The following is a 22,610-nucleotide window of genomic DNA, read 5'->3' as shown; positions in this document are numbered from 1 at the left end:
ATTCGAGTGATTATAGATGTTTTTGAATTTGTAATCACGGGAAAACCTTCCGGGGGAATTCGCAGAGGTGATGCTGACCCTCAATAACTTTAAATGTGGATACAGCTAAAACGCAAATTAGAGAAGAAAGGGTTGCTGTATCGCAGTTGCGTCGATCCCATCACCGTAACTCGTCTCCATCAACTTGTGATCATAGGGAGAGCTGTAGACATGGTCCTCACTGCCTATCATGATCTGTCTGGTCACTTTGGAGTGCAAAACACACAAGTCACAGGCCGTAGGGGATTCTATTGGATTGCCATGAGAGGACACATTGAAAAATGGTGGCAGGAATGTCACACATCTGTGACTATGAAAAATGTGAAAGGTGATCATAAAGCACCATTGCATCTAATTGGGAGTTGACTTCCATTACAAATGGTAGCTAGAGTTGAGCGAAACGGGTCGGTGATATTCAAAAGTCGGCGACTTTCGCTGAAGTTGGGTTTCATGAAATGAAACCTGACCATAGCGTGAGGTCGGCCACGAGGTCGGCGACCAGAGCGTCAAAGTCGCGTTTCAAAAGATGCTTCCAGTGCCCTTTTTCAGCCAATGATGGAGGACGCACACTGTGGGCAACGCGATGACATAAGCATCGGTCACCACCATCTTTGAGAAGGGCATGCAAGTGATTGGCTGACTTTGTGTGACGTCACAGGGGCAATAAAAGGGCGTGAACGCCGACTGCCATCTTACTTCTGCCGATCTTAGCATTAGGGAGAAGTTGCTGGTTGCTGATTCAGAATAAGGGTTAGGCAGGGAAGAAGAACCAAAAAACTGCTTCTGCTGTTAGCGATTTCCACTTACAACACAACACTTTGTGTGCAGTGAATGGGGAGGCTCTATTTTTGTGCATCAGCTCTGTTGGTTATTAAGCTGCCTTATAAGGCTCCCTGATATCTGCATTGCTGTTTGCACACTGCTGTGCAAATTGCTGTTTTAAAAGCAAAAATACTTTTCTTCCTCTTTTCTGCACAGTTACCAAGCATTCATTTTTACACCCTTTTGTGTGTGCAGCAGTCCTGCTTATTAGGCTGCCTGCGTCCATACTTGGAATGAGAGCATCATTGTCAGCGTCCTCAAATCTATAGTGAGATCCAAAATCTCACCAATCCTATAGACACCCTCCACTTTGTCATACACCATCCAATTTCAGCCTGTTACATTGAGGTGTAATCTCTCCTGGGCTTGAGACAATAGTTCTGCGTCCTCAAATCTATAGTGAGATTCAAAATCTCACCAATCCTATAGACACCCTCCACCTTGTCATACACCATCCAATTTCAGCCTGTTACATTGAGGTGTAATCTCTCCTGGGCCTGAGACAATAGTTCTGCGTCCTCAAATCTCTAGTGAGATTCAAAATCTCACCAATCCTATAGACACCCTCCACCTTGTCATACACCATCCAATTTCAGCCTGTTACATTGAGGTGCAATCTCTCCTGGGCCTGAGATAATAGTTCAGTGTCCTCAAATCTATAGTGAGATTCAAATTCTCACCAATCCTATAGACACCCTCCACCTTGTCATACACCATACAATTTCATCTTGTTACATTGAGGTGTAATCTTTACTGTGCCTGAGACAATTGTTCAGCGTCCTCAAATCTATAGTGAGATTCAAATACTCACCAATTTCAGCCTGTTACATTGAGGTGTAATCTCTCCTGGGCCTGAGACAATAGTTCTGCGTCCTCAAATCTATAGTGAGATTCAAATTCTCATCAATAGTAGATACACCTTCTACCTTGTTTTACAGTACCATATAGCTGGTGGTATTTTGGGTACATTTTCACAAAAATGAGGAAGTATGGTGGAAGATGCCATGGAAGTGGGCGAGGGTTGCCGGCTGGTCCCGATGGTGGTGGTGGTGTTGCATCTGTTGGTAGTGGCAAAAGCACAATAGCACCTAAGGCAGGAGGTGTTAAGCCTGCGTCATCGTCTGGCTCCACAAGGCATCGAAGGCTCTCTTTTCTGGGAGTAGTTAAACCACTTTTAAAGCCGGAGCTTCAGGAACAAGTTTTGGCTTACATTGCTGACACAGCCTCCAGCTCTCTCGCCTCCTCTTCTGAAGTTTCAAAAAATAAAAGCACTGAGTCGTCAGTGGAGGCTCCTGGTCAGGAACAACACTTTTCCTTGTGTCCTTCACCCCCTACCAAAAGTGAAGGATGTGGCAGGCCACACTACCGATTACTCCATGGAGCTCTTTTCACATACCATGCCTGGGTTAGCAAGTCAAATCGTGAATTCCCCAGTCCAAGATGAATCTGACATGGAGTGCACTGATGCACAGCCACTGCTAGATTTTTCTGCTGGTACATTCACTCAGAGCACTACATTGTCCTCGCAGTGTACTGAGGCAGAATCAGACCCTGATGAAACTCAGGTGCCCTTTCCCGCATACTATACCACCTTACACAGTGACACAGAAGAAGGTGCACATGAAATTGAAGAGGAGGTGATGGATGACCCAGTTGTTGACCCAGATTGGCATCCATTGGGTGAAGAGGGTGCGGCTCCCAATAGCTCAGAAGAGGAAGAGGAGGATCCGCAGCAGGCAACGACATTGCAATAGCTGTTATCTGGCAGGACCGTAGCAGTCCAAAAACATGTTACAAAAACCAAAAGAGTTGCAGGACAGCTTGGCCAGATGGTCAAATTAGCACAGCGTGCAAGGTCTCAAAATCTCTTCCATAGTAGGAAGAGTGCAGTGTGGCACTTTTTTTAACAAAATCCTAATGATCAGGCAAAAGTTATCTGTAAGAAATGCGCAAAGACCTTTAGCCGAGGGAAAAATCTGAGAAATTTGAATACCAGTTGCATGCTTAGACATTTAATCACCATGCACTTGCAAGCATGGATGGACTACCGAACCTCACGTACCACATGTGCACCTGCTCCGAATGAAGGTAGTCAGCAACGCTACATCGCTTCCCCCACTGCAAGCCCACCGGTTAGCACACCACCAGCAGCAAATGTTGAGGTGTCGTCGCAAGGGCAAAGCAGTTGTCACGTTGGCGGGGCCCGCCGTCGCTTATGCACACCTGCCCCCATCTCGCCACGCTATGCTAGTCTCCTCCCCGCTCTAGTCCCCCCGGCATGTGGTCCTCAAGCGCAGGCGCCTTAGGCCGCGGGTGCATGCCATGCAGGGTTCTTAACCCGGCAGTGCCCGCCCTAAGGTTCTGTCCTCCTATCAAGTAGCAGCTTGTGGTATATCAGGCATCCCCAACATGGTGGAAACGCCTGATTATCGTGTGCCTTGCCTGTGTTCTGGCCGAGTTGCAGGAGTTCTTCCCTGTATCTTCCTCCTATTCCTTGCCTTGCTTCAGTCCTGTGCTCGTGCTCAGTCCTGTACTCCGTGCTCTGCCCTGTAGTCCTTCCTCTGTCCTGCACGCCTTCCTCTGCCTGTACCCTGCACTCAGTCCTATACTCAGCCCTGTACTCCGTCCTCCGCTCTGCACATCTCCATCACTCCACGCTCAGTCCCAAACTCAGTCTGGTACTCCACACTCCTTCCTGTACTCCCTCTGTTAGGTACTCAGCTCCGTGTTCCTGACCCATTCCGTTTCTTCTGGTGCTCTGGTCCTGAGCCGCCCCTCTTGGTTCTAGCTGTCACGGCACCTGTCTTCCGAGGGCCTGCCCCTAACGGTCCCTGTATAGGGGTTGGTTCCACCTAGTGCGCTTGCCACCGGGAGCTCCAGTGCCGCGATCCAGTGGCTCCACTCTCAGACATTACCTTGATCATCACAGCAGTCATGGAATCACAATGTTATTGCTACGAAAGACTGAATCTAGGCCATCTGAAACACCACCAACACCATCACCATCACCAACCTTCTCTCAGTCCGCCATGTCCACCGCTAGTTCAACCATATGCAGCTCTCAAGTCCAGCTCACCCTACCAGAGACTCTGAGTAGGACAAGAAAGTACTCATCCTCTCATCCGCGTACTGTTGTGAGTTCATTTTCTGGTCTACCAGTTGTGAGTTCTCCTTCCAGGCTCCCTCTGCTGGTAACAGGAGGTAGTGAGGCTGATTTAATCAGTAGAGATCTGCCACCTGATAATGAGGATGACGATTGGACCTCAGGAACTTCAGAATGGATTTAAGTCAGCCGACGCCCTATTCTGGTGCTGGTGATTCCTTCTGGCTTTTCAGCTCTTGGTGTTCAGCTCTGTTCCAATCATTTCAAGCTAAGTTTTTCTGCTTTTGTGTGGTGAGCCAACCCCGGCAGGGGCTGAGCTGAATATACACTCTTATTTATCTGTATTTGCCAACTTGCTTTTTGTCCCCTATTAGAGTGGCCTCTTTTTGCTCTGTCTCAGAATATTTCAGAGTGCTGACATAGTGGGAGAAGTCTAGTGACTTCAGGGTTAATTTTGTTATCAGAAGTGTTGGACATTATTTTTATAGGGTTTTTGGCAGATTGCAGACTGTGTCTTTCCTTTCCTGTCCTTTCTAGTTAGTTTGGGCCCCATCGTTTGCTCAGCCTATTTTCCTGCCTGTGTTTGTGTATTCATCTTGTTTCACCATCAATACATGTGTGGGGGCTGTCTTTCCTTTGGGGTCTGCTCTGGGGCAGTTAGTTTTCCCCTTTCTTTCTTTAGGCTTATTTAGTCCTCCGGTGGTGGCGAGGCGTCTAGGATCATCGTAGGAACGCTCCACGGCTGCTGCTAGTTGTGTGGTTAGGATCAGGGATCTGCAATCTGCATAGTTACCAACCTCTCTGTTTTTTCTGGGACTTAGCTTGTTTTGTTTTTTCCTCCTTGGTGACCTATTCATAACAGAATCACCAGTAGAGTTGAGCGATACCGTCCGATACTTCAAAGTATCGGATCGGAATGGATCGGCCGATCTTTAAAAAAAGTATCGGTATCGCCGATTCCGATACCGGAAGTCCCATTCAAGTCTATGGGACTTCCGGTATCGGAATAAGAAAAACCCTGTTTTTGCCTTGTACAGCCTCTCTGGGGTCTGTACGGGCCTTTCGGGGGGCTGTGCCGGCCTGCCAGGGGGTCTGTGCAGGCTCCGGTGGTCTGTGCCGGCCTGCCGGGGGGCTGTGCCGGCCTGCCGATGGTCTGTGCAGGCTCCGGTGGGCTGTGCCGGCCTGCCGGGGGGCTGTGCCGGCCTGCCGGGGGGCTGTGCAGGCTCCGGGGGGCTGTGCCGGCCTGCCTGGGGGCTGTGCCGGCCTGCCGGTGGTCTGTGCAGGCTCCGGGGGGCTGTGCCGGCCTGCCGGGGGGCTGTGCCGGCCTGCCGGTGGTCTGTGCAGGCTTCGGGGGTCTGTGCAGGCATCGTCCGATGGGACTACAAGTCCCATCGGGCGATGCCTGCTACCATGACAGTGATTGACACATTAGCCAATGATGGGACAGTAGTAGTCCCATCATCCGGCTAATGTGTTGAATGTAAAAAAAAAAAAAAAAAAAAAATTACATGCTACATACATGCTACATACATACAACATGCCTACTACATACATGCTACATTCATACTACATACATGCTACATTCATACTACATAAATACTACATGCAACATACATACTACATATATACTACATACATACTACATGCATGCTACATACATACTGCATGCTACATACATACTACATGCTACATACATACCACATATATACTACATACATACTACATGCATGCTACATACATACCACATACATACTACATACATACTACATACATACTACATGCATGCTACATGCATGCTACATGCTACATACATAACACATACACTCACTGGCCACTTTATTAGGTACACCTGTCCAACTGTGTGTTAAGACTTAATTTCTAATCAGCCAATCACATGGCGGCAACTCAGTGCATTTAGGCATGTAGACATGGTCAAGACAATCTCCTGCAGTTCAAACCGAGCATCAGTATGGGGAAGAAAGGTGATTTGAGTGCCTTTGAACGTGGCATGATTGTTGGTGCCAGAAGGGCTGGTCTGAGTATTTCAGAAACTGCTGATCTACTGGGATTTTCACGCACAACCATCTCTAGGGTTTACAGAGAATGGTCCGAAAAAGAAAAAAAATCCAGTGAGCGGCAGTTCTGTGGCCGGAAATGCCTTGTTGATGCCAGAGGTCAGAGGAGAATGGGCATACTGGTTCGAGCTGATAGAAAGGCAACAGTGACTCAAATTGCCACCCGTTACAACCAAGGTAGGCAGAAGAGCATCTCTGTCGAACTTTGAGGCAGATGGGCTACAGCAGCAGAAGACCACACTGGGTACCACTCCTCTCAGCTAAGAACAGGCATCTGATGGCTACTTTCAGCAGGATAATGCGCCATGTCATAAAGCTCTAATCATCTCAGATTGGTTTCTTGAACATGACAATGAGTTCACTGTACTCAAATGGCCTCCTCAGTCACCAGATCTCAATCCAATAGAGCATCTTTGGGATGTGGTGGAACGGGAGATTCGCATCAGGGATGTGCAGCCGACAAATCTGCGCCAACTGTGTGATGCCATCATGTCAATATGGTCCAAAATCTCTGAGGAATGCTTCCAGCACCTTGTTGAATCTCTGCCACGAAGAATTGAGGCAGTTCTGAAGGCAAAAGGGGGTCCAACCCGTTACTAGCATGGTGTACCTAATAAAGTGGCCAGTGAGTGTATATACTACATGCATTCTACATACATACTACATGCTACATACATACCACATACATACTACATGCATGCTACATACATACTACATGCTACATACTACATATATACTACATGCATGCTACATACATACTACATGCTACATACATACTACATATATACTACATGCATGCTACATACATACTACATGCTACATACATACTACATACATACTACATACATACTACATGCATGCTACATACATACTACATGCTACATACTACATATATACTACATGCATGCTACATACATACTACATGCTACATACATACTACATATATACTACATGCATGCTACATACATACTACATGCTACATACATACTACATATATACTACATGCATGCTACATACATACTACATGCTACATACATACCACATATATACTACATACATACAATACATTCATACAATACATACATAGACATACAGTACATATAACATAGAGTAACATACTTACCAATACTTGTCACATTGTTCCCCGAAGCCATTGTCTTTTCCGGAATAAATATTAACATAACAAACCACAAAAATACTCACCCACGATCCGAAGCAGTCCACGAGTGTGTCCCACGACGATCTTGGGTAGAGAACTGCAGCATCAGCTGATGCTGCCGTTCTCTACGGGCTGTAGGAATCCAATGATGGAAGGTAGGTATCCTTCCGCACTGTATTCCTCCGCCACTTAAAAAAAAAAAGTCCCTAGTCTCACTTTATGCCATTGCTGTGTGGGAATTTCCCACGCAGCAATGGCATAAAGTGAGACTAGGGACTTTTTTTTTTTTTAAGTGGCGGAGGAATACAGTGCAGAAGGATACCTACCTTCCGTCATTGGATTCCTGCAGCCCGTAGAGAACGGCAGCATCAGCTGATGCTGCAGTTCTCTACCCAAGATCGTCGTGGGACACACTCGTGGACTGCTTCGGATCGTGGGTGAGTATTTTTGTGGTTTGTTATGTTAATATTTATTCCGGAAAAGACAATGGCTTCGGGGAACAATGTGACAAGTATTGGTAAGTATGTTACTCTATGTTATATGTACTGTATGTCTATGTATGTATTGTATGAATGTATTGTATGTATGTAGTATATATGTGGTATGTATGTAGCATGTAGTATGTATGTAGTATGTATGTAGCATGCATGTAGCATGCAGTATGTATGTAGCATGCATGTAGTATATATGTAGTATGTATGTAGCATGTAGCATGTATGTAGTATGTATGTAGTATGTATGTAGCATGTAGCATGTATGTAGTATATATGTGGTATGTATGTAGCATGTAGTATGTATGTAGTATGTATGTAGTATGCATGTAGCATGCAGTATGTATGTAGCATGCATGTAGTATATATGTAGTATGTATGTAGCATGCATGTAGTATATATGTAGTATGTATGTAGCATGTAGCATGTATGTAGTATATATGTAGTATGTATGTAGCATGTAGTATGTATGTAGCATGTATGTAGTATGTATGTAGCATGCATGTAGCATGCATGTAGTATGTATGTAGTATGTATGTAGTATGCAGTATGTAGCATGTATGTAGCATGTATGTAGTATGTATGTAGTATATATGTAGTATGTATGTAGTATATATGTAGTATGTATGTAGCATGCAGTATGTATGTAGCATGCATGTAGTATATATGTAGTATGTATGTAGCATGTAGTATGTATGTAGCATGCATGTAGTATATATGTAGTATGTATGTAGTATGCAGTATGTAGCATGTATGTAGCATGTATGTAGTATGTATGTAGTATATATGTAGTATGTATGTAGTATATATGTAGTATGTATGTAGCATGTAGTATGTATGTAGCATGCATGTAGTATATATGTAGTATGTATGTAGCATGTAGTATGTATGTAGCATGCATGTAGTATATATGTAGTATGTATGTAGCATGTAGTATGTATGTAGCATGCATGTAGTATGTATGTAGTATGTATGTAGTATTTTTTTTTTTTTTTAACATTTAACACATTAGCCGGATGATGGGACTACTACTGTCCCATCATTGGCTAATGTGTCAATCACTGTCATGATAGCAGGCATCGCCAGATGGGACTTGTAGTTCCATCGGGCGATGCTTGCACAGACCCCCGGACATCAGCACAGCCCCCCGGCAGGCCGGCTCAGCCCCCCGGCAGGCCGGTACAGACCCCCACAGGGTGCACAGACCACCGGCAGGCCGGCACAGCCCCCCCGGCAGGCCGGTACAGACCCCCACAGGGTGCACAGACCACCGGCAGGCCGGCACAGCCCCCTGGCAGGCCGGTACAGACCCCCACAGGGTGCACAGACCACCGGCAGGCCGGCACAGCCCCCCGGCAGGCCGGTACAGACCCCAGGCCGTCCACACAGCCCCCCGGCAGGCCGGCAGAGACCCCCGGAAGGCCCGAAATGACCGCGCATCATGATGCGCACACACCGCGCATCATGATGACGTCAGGCTGTCAATCAACTTTGAACTTCCGATTCCGATGCCGAATTCCGATATTGAAAAAATATCGGAAGTCGGTATCGGAATTCCGATACAGCAAGTATCGGCCGATACCCGATACTTGCGGTATCGGAATGCTCAACACTAATCACCAGCCATACCGCAGATTCTAGGGTACTCAAAAGCAGGAAAAGGTTGTTAAAAAAAAAAGTGTCAGAATTTTTTTTTTTATGTATTTTTTCCTCTTTTTCTCTGGGGCTGTAGGAGGATTTTTTTTTCCCTAATAGAGATTAAGCAATTGTCTGATCGTGTGGAGCAACTTGCTGCTGAAGTGCAGGGAATTTCCACCTACCTCATTCAGTCACATGCTGCTGAACCTAAGATCCTTACTACTGATGTGTTTTCTGGGGATCGGTCTAAATTTCTGAATTTTAAGACTAATTGTAAATTATTTCTTGCCTTGAAGCCTAACTCACTAGGGAGCTCTACGCAGCAGGTTTAATTGTCATCTCCTTGCTGCGCGGCGATCCCCAGGATTGGGCTTTTTCTCTGACACCTAAAAATCCTATTCTAACTAATGTGGATGCATTTTTTCAAGCCTTGCGGTTGTTGTATGATGAACCTAATGCTGTTGGTCAAGCTGAAAGAACACTGTTGGCATTAAACCAGGGTCAGGATTCTGCAGAGTTATACTGTCAAAAATTCCGAAAGTGGGCGGTCCTTACTACATGGAATTATGGTGCCTTGGCAGATCTCTTTCGGAAAGGTTTATCAGAGACCATAAAAGATGTTATGGTGGGATTTCCTGTTCCCTCTGGTCTGGATGATTTTATGTCATTAGCCATTCAAGTTGATCGGTGCTTACGTGAACGTAAAACTACACGGGAGGCGCTGCCACCTTTTGAACAAATGTCTGAACCTATGTAGTGTGATAGGGTTTTGTCTAGAGCGCAACGTCAGGAGTTTAGAAGGCGTAATAAGCTGTGTTTTTTCTGTGGAGACGCCTCTCATACTATTTCTGTCTGCCCTAAACGAGAGAAACGTTTTGCACACACAATTGCTGTGGGCAGTGTACAAGCTAAGTTCCTTTTGGCAATTACTTTGATCTGCTCCTTATCCACGTTTTCCACTAAGGCTTTTGTGGATTCAGGAGCAGCGTTGAATCTGATGGATTTGGACTTTGCTAAACGTTGTGGTTTTTCCATGACGCCTCTGCGGATGCCTATTCCTTTGAGGGGTATTGATGCTACTCCTTTGGCGGAGAATAAACCCCAGTTTTGGACCCAGGTGATAATGCGAGTTACCCCAGACCACCAAGAAAATTGTAAATTTTTGGTGCTGCATAATTGTAAATTTTTGGTGCTGCATAATTTACAAGATACTATTTTTCTGGGTTTTCCCTGGTTGCAAACTCATAATCCAGTTTTGGATTGGAAATCTGGGTCTGTGGTGAGTTGGGGTTGTCAGTGTGTTCTTAGGGACGCTGTCACGCTCACGCCTTGGCTGAATGGCGTGAGCCGGGGGGTTGTGGTCCCACTGTGCCACAAACCAGGCTACCCTGGAAGGGGCGTGACTACGACAGCTACCTCGGTCTTCACTGGAGCCTCTGATGGTGAGGTCAGGCTTGTGCGGCAGGTAGCTGTCGGGTGCCACTCCAGGGTGGTGTCTGGCTGTGGCTGCTGATCCCACTCGGGAACAAGTCACTTGGACAGGTGTAACTAACAGGCAGGCTGAGACACTGGGCAAGCAGGCATGGCTTGGTACACTGGGATTCAGCAACGGCTTGGAGACACGGCTTGGAGACACTGGGCAAGTGGGCACGGCTTGGAGACACTGGGCAAGCGGGCACGGCTTGGAGACACAGGTCAAGCGGGCACGGCTTGGAGACACTGGGCAAGCGGGCACGGCTTGGAGACAGTGGGCAAGCGGGCACGGCTTGGAGACACTGGGCAAGCGGGCACGGCTTGGAGACACAGAGCAAGTAGGTGACGGCTTGAAACACAGGGCAAGCAGGAGTGTTATATGAGAGAACAGGTTTGGACCTGTTCACACAGGAGGTGCTGGTATGGATATAGGCAGGAAGGAGTGGAATATGAGGGAACAGGTTTGGACCTGTTCACACAGGAGGTGCAGGTATGGATATAGGCAGGAAGGAGTGGAATATGAGGGAACAGGTTTGGACCTGTTCACAAAGGAGGTGCAGGTAGGCGGAGCCGCAGGAGTGCGGAGTAGGCAGAGCCTCAGGAGTGCGGAGTAGGCCGGGCTCCAAGGGAGCCGGGCAGGCAGAGCGGCTAGGGAGCCGAGCAGGCAGAGCGGCTAGGGAGCCGTGCACAGATAGAGCTGCAAGGGTGCAGATTCACAGACAGAGCTGCAAGGGTGCAGATGAACAGACAGGGAGGACACAAGGAAAGACACAGCAGGGAAGGAAACCACAGACAAGGAGAAAGGAAGAATAAGGTAGGACAGAGTACAGACAGGGTACTGGAACCAAGACTCAAGGGCCAGGATATTCAGCCTCCTGGCAGGCAGACAAGGTACAAGGCAAGACAAGAAGTATTCCTCCAGAGAAGGAGGAAATACACAGAACAGGGCCTGGCTTCCTCAGCAGCAAAATACTAACTGAGATTAGACATTGCTCAGGCAAAGGTCAGTGGTTGTGGCGAAACTAAATAGTTAAGGGCTCTAGATGATTGGTCAGGGACCAATTAGCCAGGTGCACCCTGACTGCATAAGAACCAGAGAGTTCAGGCGCCGCCCCCTATACACACAGTCAGGAAACATGGAGAGCAGAGGCACAGAGCTGGCAACAGACAGAATTCACAGCATGGCTTGAAGCAGAAAGTAAGTTGGTGTGTGGGGGATGGGAGGCCATGCAGTGATGCCAGCAGGGTTGTTACAGTACCCCCCCTTTACGGCCCCTCTTCCTCAAGCCTGCCAGAATGACCAGAAGAAGGAGTACGGGACCACACACAGTCCAGGCTGACACGACATCCTTCAGGTAGGGTGGAATATGTGTGCCATCAGGAATCCCAGAGTGCCAAGCTTCTTGGTGCCTGATGGAGTCAGCTTCCAACACAGAGGGTATAAGGACTTGGATTTCTTCCTCCTGGGTAGCAGAAAGCAGGGACCTGGAAGCCTCAGACTTGACCCCTACATCAGCCGGCCAGCTGGAAACAGAAGAGACCTTCACTGAGTCCAACTTCAGCCAAATATCCCAAGTAAATTGGACCTCCTCCTTAGTATCTTCATTAGCCGGCCAACTAGAAGTTGAGGGTCCCCACACTGGCTCCATCCTTCGCCCGTTATCAGAAGAGAACTGGACCTGTTCCTCTGGGTTGGTAAAAAGAAGACATACAAGAGCTTCTTCTCCAACTTCTTCATCCACCTGCCACATGAAATCTGAAGGCATCCGTACAGGATCCATCTTCTTCCCATGGCCTAAAGAAAAATTTTCAAGCAACAGAGATGCTTCTGGGAACTGGTCACAGGAGGTGTGTGGAGAGTGTGCCACTGCTTCCTTTTCTTCAGTGACATCAGCACACCATGACCCAATAGCGAGCAGAACAGATGGGGAAGGTAACACTGTAGCCTGACCTTGTAACATTGGAACTAGATACCTTTTGAGACTAGGTAGCTCCAAGGGCGGCACCACGCTGGGTCTTCGGACCGGAACGGTCAGTAGAGTATCCGGCTCAGAAGGACCGATGGGTAAACTGGTCAGCAAGTGTAAAATAAACTTCTCCAAATATAATGCCCCGATTTGGAGCTGTAGTTGTCCCTTCGACACTCGGCTGTTCATAAGTAGGGCACGACCGTCACCAAACACTGTCACCGGATTCTGGAGCTGTGGAACAGGAACCCTACACAGACTCCGTCTGGCTTGCAGCTTTAACACATCTGCAGGGCCGAAGCTCCCACAAGGCACACGAACAGTCACCGATCTTAGTGAGGAGGAGGGACTCTTACCAAGGGCAGCCTCTCCCACTGACCCAAGGTTTTGGAGCTTGCGCTCCTTCGGACAGAAGCCGTCCGGGTGTTCCACACAACCGCAGCAATACTGTATGCCCATCTTACGACTGGTTTCAGGCTGCTGCTTTGCCAGCCCACTCTTAACAGTCTTCTTGGGTTCAACTCGAGCAGCTGCTTTAACAGGTAGAGGAACTGGAGGGTTTCGGACGGTCGCGGTCTGACGAGGCGGTTTCCTCACTGGTTTCGCCCGTCTGGCGTGCCTCTCGGATCTGGAAAGGGAAGACTTAGCAGACGTAGCTGAACTGGGTACTTCAAAGGCTTTACGGAAGGCCACCAGGAAGGCCTCGAAGTCCGAGATGATAGGATCCCCTTCTTCCCAGAGGGGAGTGATCCAAATCAGAGCATCTTCAGCCAGGTAGGACATGATGTATCCCACCTTGAGCCAGTCAGACGGGAAACAGGCTGCATTCTCTTGGACGTAGAGCACGCACTGTTCCAGGAACCCTTGGCACTCTTTAGGGTTCCCATAAAATGTAGGTGGGTCTGTAGGGTTGAGCTTCTCATAAGCCAGGAGCAGGTTGTAGATGGCATTGGAGACAATGATGGGTTCAGAAGTCTCAACAAACGGAACCACGCAAGGTGGAACAAATTCTTCCAGATGCTCATACTGGCAGAGAGAAAGTTCATCATGCTTCGCAAGCAGAAAGACATGGGACTCAGCGGGAACCATGGCCTGAGCAAACTGTCACGCTCACGCCTTGGCTGAATGACGTGAGCCGGGTGGTTGTGGCCCCACTGTGCCACAAACCAGGCTACCTTGGAAGGGGTGTGACTACGACAGCTACCTCGGTCTTCACTGGAGCCTCTGATGGTGAGGTCAGGCTTGTGCGGCAGGTAGCTGTCGGGTGCCACTCCAGGGTGGTGTCTGGCTGTGGCTGCTGATCCCACTCGGGAACAAGTCACTTGGACAGGTGTAACTAACAGGCATCCTGAGACACTGGGCAAGCAGGCACGGCTTGGTTCACTGGCAGGCAGGCACGGCTTGGAGACTCTGCTTGGAGACACTGGGCAAGCGGGCACGGCTTGGAGACACTGGGCAAGCGGGCACGACTTGAAGACACTGGGCAAGCGGGCACGACTTGGAGACACTGGGCAAGCGGGCACGGCTTGGAGACACTGGGCAAGCGGGCAAGGCTTGGAGACACAGAGCAGGTAGGTGACGGCTTGAGACACAGGGCAAGCAGGAGTGTTATATGAGAGAACAGGTTTGGACCTGTTCACACAGGAGGTGCAGGTATGGATATAGGCAGGAAGGAGTGGAATATGATGGAACAGGTTTGGACCTGTTCACACAGGAGGTGCAGGTAGGCGGAGCCGCAGGAGTGCAGAGTAGGCAGAGCCGCAGGAGTGCGGAGTAGGCCGGGCTCCAAGGGAGCCGGGCAGGCAGAGCGGCTAGGGAGCTGAGCAGGCAGAGCGGCTAGGGAGCCAAGCAGGCAGAGCGGCTAGGGAGCCGAGCAGGCAGAGCAGCTAGGGAGCCATGCACAGATAGAGCTGCAAGGGTGCAGATTCACAGACAGAGCTGCAAGGGTGCAGATGAACAGATAGAGCTGAAAGGGTGCAGATTCACAGACAGAGCTGCAAGGGTGCAGATGAACAGATAGAGCTGCAAGGGTGCAGATTCACAGACAGAGCTGCAAGGGTGCAGATGAACAGTCAGGGAGGACACAAGGAAAGACACAGCAGGGAAGGAAGCCACGGACAAGGAGAAAGGGAGATTAAGGTAGGACAGAGTACAGACAGGGTACTGGAACCAAGACTCAAGGGCCAGGATATTCAGCCTCCTGGCAGGCAGACAAGGTACAAGGCAAGACAAGAAGTATTCCTCCAGAGAAGGAGGAAATACACAGAACAGGGCCTGGCTTCCTCAACAGCAAGATACTAACTGAGATTAGACATTGCTCAGGCAAAGGTCAGTGTTTGTGGTGAAACTAAATAGTCAAGGGCTCTAGGTGATTGGTCAGGGACCCATTAGCCAGGTGCACCCTGACTGCATAAGAACCAGAGAGTTCAGGCGCTGCCCCCTATACACACAGTCAGGAAACATGGAGAGCAGAGGCACAGAGCTGGCAACAGACAGAATTCACAGCATGGCTTGAAGCAGAAAGTAAGTTGGTGTGCGGGGGATGGGAGGCCATGCAGTGATGCCAGCAGGGTTGTTACAGACGCTCCTGTTTTCTCCACCTCTCCTGAGTCTCATGATATTCCTGATTATCTGGCTGATTTTTCTGATGTATTTAGTGAGAGTAAGTCTGCATCTTTGCCTCCTCATAGGAGTTATGACTGTGCAATTGAGTTGATGCCTGGGTGTAAATTTCCCATGGGTCGGCTTTTCAACTTATCAGTACCCGAACATGATGCTATGCGATCCTATATTAAGGAGTCTTTGTAGAAGGGTCATATTAGACCATCCTCGTCACCTTTAGGTGCTGGGGGTTTTTTTGTGGCCAAGAAAGATGGTTCATTAAGACCGTGTATTGATTATCGTTCCCTTAACAAGATGACGGTTAAATATCAGTACCCATTACCTCTGATGTCTGATTTGTTCTCCAGAGTTAAGAGTGCCTGCTGGTTTACTAAGCTTGACCTCAGGCGGGCGTATAATCTTATTCGCATCAAGCACGGGGATGAATGGAAGACGGCGTTTAATACTCCGGAGGGACATTTTGAGTACCTGGTGATGCCTTTTGGGCTCACTAATGCCCCTTCTGTCTTCCAGTCCTTTATGAATGATATTTTCCGTGATTTTGTGGAAAAGTTTTTGATCATCTATCTGGATGATAGTTTGATCTTTTCTAGTGATTGGGATTCTCATGTGGAACACGTCCGGACTGTGTTCCGGATTTTGAGGGAGAATTCCCTGTTTGTTAAGGGATAGAAATGCCTCTTTGATGTACGGAGGATTTCATTTTTGGGATTTATCTTGTCTCCGTCGACTATTGAAATGGACCCGGCCAAGGTACAGGCCATCTATGATTGGGTTCAGCCTACTTCTTTGAAGGCCCTCCAGAAGTTTTTGGGTTTTGCTAATTTCTGTCGTAAATTTATATGTAGTTTTTCTGGTATTGTAAAACCACTGAATGATCTGACTAAGAAGGGCGCTGATGTGCTGAATTGGTCTCCTGAGGCTGTCTCAGCATTTCAGGAGCTTAAGCGGAGATTTACTTCAGCTCCAGTTTTACGGCAACCTGATGTCTCACTTCCATTTCAGGTGCAGGTAGATGCTTCTGAGATAGGTGCAGGAGCTGTTTTGTCACAAAAGGACCCTGTGACTTCTAATATGAATCCATGTCTTCTTTTCTCGAAAGTTCTCCCCATCTGGACACAACTATGACGTGGGGAATCGGGAATTGTTGGCCATGAAATGGGCATTTGAGGAGTGGAGACATTGGTTGGAGGGAGCTAGACATCAAATTGTGGTCCTCACCGATCACAAAAATTTGATTTATCTGGAGTCGGCCAAACGCTTGAATCCTATACAGGCTAGATGGGCCTTGTTTTTCACGCGTTTTAATTTTGTGGTCTCTTTGCTTCCGGGCAGTAAGAATGTTAAGTCAGACGCTCTTTCTAGGAGTTTCTTTGTCGATTCTCTTAATGTGACCGAGCCTACTACCATCCTAGATGAAGGGGTAGTTCTTTCTGCCATTACGCCCGATTTGAGATGCGCCCTGGAGGAATTTCAGGAGGATTAACCTGAGCGTTGCCCTATGGGAAAATTATATGCTCCTGACCAGTGGAGAAATATGTCTGAAATTCATTGCTCTGCATTTGCTGGTCATCCAGGTATTTTTGGTACCAGAGATTTAGTGAGTCGGTCTTTTTGGTGGCCTGCCTTATGTCGTGATGTCAGGAATTTTGTACAGTCCTGTGGGACTTGTTCTCGGTCTAAACCCTGTTCTCGTTCTAGTGGGTTGCTGATGCCCCTGCCGGTGTCCAAGAGGCCATGGACCCATATCTCAATGGATTATATTTCTGATCTTCCTGTCTCTCAGAGAATGACTGTTATCTAAGTGATTTGTGATAGATTTTCGAAGATGGTCCATCTTGTACCACTCCCAAAGTTGCCATCTTCCGCTGAGTTGGTGCCCTTGTTTTTACAACAGGTGGTTCAGTTACATGGGACTCCTGAGAACATTGTGTCCGACAGAGGAGTCCAGTTTGTTTCCAGATTCTGGAAAGCCTTTTGTTCCAATCTGGGAATTCAGTTATCCTTCTCCTCCGCGTTTCATCCCCAGACCAATGGACAGACTGAGAGAACAAACCAGACCTTGGAGTCTTATTTAAGATGTTTTATATCTGCTGATTGTAAAATAATGCATATCCTGTAAAATACTCAGGACTAGTTACCAGATAAAAATATAGTGGTTTATTTGGATTCTTCCATCAAAGAAAGGTTATTACAGAAAAACAGGTGAATAAAAATAAGTGAAAGAGATATTGTCCATTGTTCATAGCAAAGCAGCATGTATTCTTCTTTCTCTCTGGGATCTCACATGGCAAATGGCGTCTGTCTCTCAGTTCGGCTTCTTCGTGCTAAAGTAACATACCAGCTGTTGAGTTATGTCATCTTGCGTCTGTGTCTCATGATGGTGAGGGAAGAAGACAGCACCCTCTACAGTTAGCCATGAATTATATACGTCTCTTGAAACACGTGATCTCGGTATATATGGAGTTTGACATTTACCTCAAGGCTAAACTTAAATATGTAGTGAGCTGACATTTCTACCATGAGCCAAGCTTAAAAATAGCCTATGTCATGTAAGCTAAAGCATTCTACAGAACTGGGTGTAATAAGAAATTAACGGATTATTAATATTTAACAATTCCCCCTTTTGAGGGAGACAGACATTAACTGGAACCCTCAAATATAACGATCTTTTTTCTTCTTTTCTTCTTCTTTGACAAAATAATTTAATATCAATAATAATAATAATAATAATAATAATAATATCAGATTACCGTTATAAGTACTCAATGACATAATTGATGTGAATTCATGTTATGGTAAGTCGTGAACAATATTCATATAAAATATGTATAATTATACTTCCCTAAGTCTAAATTGAAGCATCTCAGGTCCAGTCATCATCATCTGATGTCATCTGGTCTTCATTTTGATGTCTTCTGTCTTCTTCTTGGTTCTTTTAAAAACACAGTTTTTCTCTAACATATAGATATTGTAGAAATTGTGTTGTGTGTCAAATCAAAGTCCATAAATTCAAATGTTAATACGAAAACAAAGTCTATAGATGAAATGCAGCTTTAATATCTGTGCAGTGTCATCTTTAAAAACCTGGGCTTACATTGGCTCGCCTTGGATATTCTGGAATCCTCCATCGGTACTGGTCTTTGAACAGGTGTGACGTCTTTGGTCAGCAAAGCAAGGGTTAAAATGACTCTTCCTTGCTAAACATAGCACCATAACCAGTCCTTGTCCTAATGCACAGGACATATGTCAGGGTTGTAGCTTCCTGACAATTACCTTATTGTTCACCAGCTTTACATCGAAGCTTTACAGGTGATTGAAAACTTCTGGAACTTGATAAGAACGAGATAACACAGTTCACATCAGCATCGTAGGATCATCGTCCTCTGGTTGTCAGGTTAGACACTTTAATTGTGACTGTCAGTGGTGGATACTGCACTTGTAATTAACACAGTCTTACTGAGAAGTCATAGCTTTGTTACCTTCTGGGACTTCTGGATCGCGGCATTCTTCTTCTTGCAACTGATAAGAATCAATTTTAATATGAAAAGTCTTTATTAACGTAATTTCAGTATCTTGCTTGAAGTCTTCATTCCCTAGTCTATACCAAATCCGGTAATTTTCCTATCCTATAATATCACAGCGTACCATAGCAATCAGTAATATCCATATAATTATTATCAGAATTTGTACCGTATATGGATTTCAATGTTTGAAATATTAAACCAATAATAAGTGATAATACATTATTATCCATATTTTTTCATGTGATAGAACATTTTTATGTCATAGGTGTAATTACCTTTTCCAACCCATAGGTGTCACTGTGTTTTATGTAACCAGTGTTTTCATCTTTATTAATAAGGAATATATTTATTATACTAATAATATGTAGGAATGTAAAGCCATGAACCAAAATAAGAATATATGAGTGAGCGAATGAATGAATAAAAGAATTGTTGCATATAACTCAGAAGTGAAACATTTCCTTAGTAATAGAACCATATAATTGCTATATTTAATGAAGCAATATTCTCAGTAGATATTACTTTACTAAATATTGATGAAAGAATTAAAAATAATTAAAAATAAGAATAAAAATAAAAATAAGAATAAGGCCTTTATGTTGATGCAGAGTAGTTATGTCTTCAGTAACATATACCCTTAATATTTCCATGATCTGGATTATTTCATAATTGTCATAAACTTGTGTTACCAAAATATTCAAATTATGCAACTTTGCATATAATATTCCTCTTACTGTAAAGAAATGACTCTTTATAATACTTATTATTATACCCAATACTTATACCATTGTACCTTATTAATATTTTTTCCTATTAAAATGTGTGAAGAAGAGGTATTAATCAAATGTGATGATGTAGTCAGGATCAAAAACATATTTTCCCCCTTAATACCAAAAAATATTGTTTCATGAAATAATTCATTTATCAAAACCAAAATTAAAAATAATTAATTTATAAATTGTGTAAATATTATGCTTGCTTATACCATTATTTGTCTGAAGATGTGTAACCATTAAAATTAATTTGAATATCATAAAATTATCCTTTGGAAAAATTAATTTGCATAAACCATTTTGATGTGCGATTGCACTTTGCACTTATCCACTATTAACTAAATCAAGAAATAATAATTACTATAGAAATATAGAAATATATGTTGTATAGATAATATTTCATTATGTATCTTAATATTCTAATAATTTCTTAAAGATAAAAGCTTTGGGGTTTTTTTTTTTTTCTCATGCATTCAGGATCCTGAGGCCTCACAAACATATCACATTACTCGCTCAGCAGCTGCTCATACACTCAGTCACTGTCACTCAGACTGTGTCACATATTAACTTTAAACCAAATACCTCACATACGAAGGTGTGATGAATACACGTATTTTAACCCAAATTATCCTAATCATCAATGCATTGTAAACTATTTCAATTTAGTCTCTTAATATTTCTTTGAATATTCCCCAAATACACATGACATAAATATATGTATATGTATAGCTATACTTGACATTTAGGCCTGGAAAAAAAATTCCATTGGTTTGCAAAAGTTGAGACCCCCTTAAAAATTATTTTCCTAAGGAACAGGGACATAGTATACTGGTATACTTGTATTATTAGAACAAGGTTCAAATTCCCCAGCTGTGGTTATCATTCAAGCCATGCAGAAAAGCACACACCCAGAAACCATTTTGAAATGCAATTAGTTATTTCCTTTTAAGGGTTAGATATATAAAATCATGCAATTATTGCAACTTCCTGTGTAAATAAAGGCATAAATCCTTGGAAGAGAATTTTTCCCGATTAAGTCCTGCTTTGAAATGAAAATTCTAAGGAAACATAAAAAATAAGGTTAATATCATATTCATATTCTAAATATTATTACTGATGTAGATTTTAATTTTCATTAAAAAATACAGTTCTACTATTTCTACTTCTACAAACACTCTATATATACTGTATGACTATGTATATATCCACAAACCATAAAACTACAGGATTATACTCTATAAAATAATTACATATAACTCACTAATTGTATAACACTGTTACACAAAATATATTACTTTTTCTAGCCAATTCCTACACCCATACTTATTTCTCTGCAAAAAATATCCTGAAAGGTTCTTGCCATTTTAAAGCTGATAGATTCTTGGAGCAGAGTATTCAGTTTACAGGCCATGATGTCACTCACCACCTGTTTCTGTCTGTTAAATTCGGCCATCTTGGTTACAGAAAGAAAATCAGAACTCATCATTTTTCTTAATTCAATTTGTGTCTTTTCGGTGTTCTTTTGCATCATTCCATATGGCTTATAACAAACATGTGATCTCCTTTGTACTTCATATATTTGGGGAAAACTCATTTTAGAAGGTTTTGCTAATACAGGCTTCTGATAAGATTTTACTCTGCCTGTCTTTACAAAATTAGCACAATTTACTTTCCTTTCACGATTCTCGTGTTTTCTGGCAAAATCAAGGGATTGCGCACATTCAAACAATGAATCTTTTTGTGACGCAATAACACGAGATGCAGGATTTAGAAACCAAAATTTGCTTACAAAACTCCTTATGAGGGACGGTGTTTTGACATTCTCACTCAGCATTCTATACAAACGTTCATATATGGACATGAACGTAAAAATACATTCCTTCCGACCAATCCTTAATTTTTGAAGAATATCAATATCTGGATGATTTTCATTTGATGAACAAAAAATGAGAATTTTTAATCTGTCCTTATCAGTTAAATTCTCATGTGTCTCACCAGATAACTTTAAAGTCAATCTCCTAGCAAAGTTTACAGGGATCCACATTTTGAACAACTGATTCTTCTCCTCGTTAGATAAATCAAATTTATCAACACAACTTTCAAAAATCTCAGAGTTTCTACAAACATCTATTTTGTTGTCATAAGCAGGAATTATTTGGCATATCGTTAGCAAACTTTTCCTTCGGATTTGGGCCTGTGAGTCGTCTATTTTTAGTGGTACGTCTTTCCCTTGTACATCCTCTACGTCAGTTCTGAAGTCTCCTCCTACTTCTCCATCTTGTTCCACGTCTGCAAGGTCACCTTCAATGGCTGCTGCTACTTGTAACTGTTTCTCCACATTACAGTAAATCTCGGGAATATCACTATCCTCTACACAATCATTTTTAGATTTCTCTGACACAGATCTATGAAATATATCTACCATCTGTAGAATATTTTTTAATCTCTCTCTTTCTCTATTGAAAAACTTAGAATCTAACCTCTGATTCTCGAGTTCACACTCGGCATATAAACTCAACCATAAAACTTCTGAATTAGAATTGTCTACAGACTTAAATTTCAATCTATTCTGCTTAGCATAAGAATTAATTACATCCATTTCTCTTACCTTGAAATTTCTCAGCTTGTTTCTTTGATAGACAACGCTGGGCTCTTGTCTTGGTTTCAGCACGTCTGGCACTTTGGCACTTGTAGTACTTCTCAATCTATCTGGCAATTCTTACTTCTAGGTTCTGTGTGATTCTTGTAAGTAGTGGAATTCCCGATAACTTGCACATATGATTTGACGTTAGCAAAGTCCAATCCCCCTTTTGGGCAAGTGGAGGGAAATCCGCAAAAAAGTACAAAAATTCAGATCTGGCTGGCTCTCCAATGTAAAATAATGCATATCCTGTAAAATACTCAGGACTAGTTACCAGATA

General features: G+C 44.4%; 1 protein-coding gene across 1 annotated transcript in view; it reads left to right on the top strand.

The window, feature by feature from the left end:
• Positions 1-22,610, top strand: part of LOC141098032 (uncharacterized) — a 75,771-nt gene that overhangs the window by 16,378 nt on the left and 36,783 nt on the right. The window lies entirely within an intron of this gene.

This window comes from Dendrobates tinctorius, unplaced genomic scaffold (genome assembly GCF_039654945.1).
Source record: "Dendrobates tinctorius isolate UK_male_01 unplaced genomic scaffold, ASM3965494v1 ptg000086l, whole genome shotgun sequence".
Taxonomy (NCBI): Eukaryota; Metazoa; Chordata; class Amphibia; order Anura; family Dendrobatidae; genus Dendrobates; species Dendrobates tinctorius.
The sequence above is the reverse complement of the archived record's forward strand: the minus strand, read 5'-3'. Positions and strand labels throughout refer to the sequence as shown.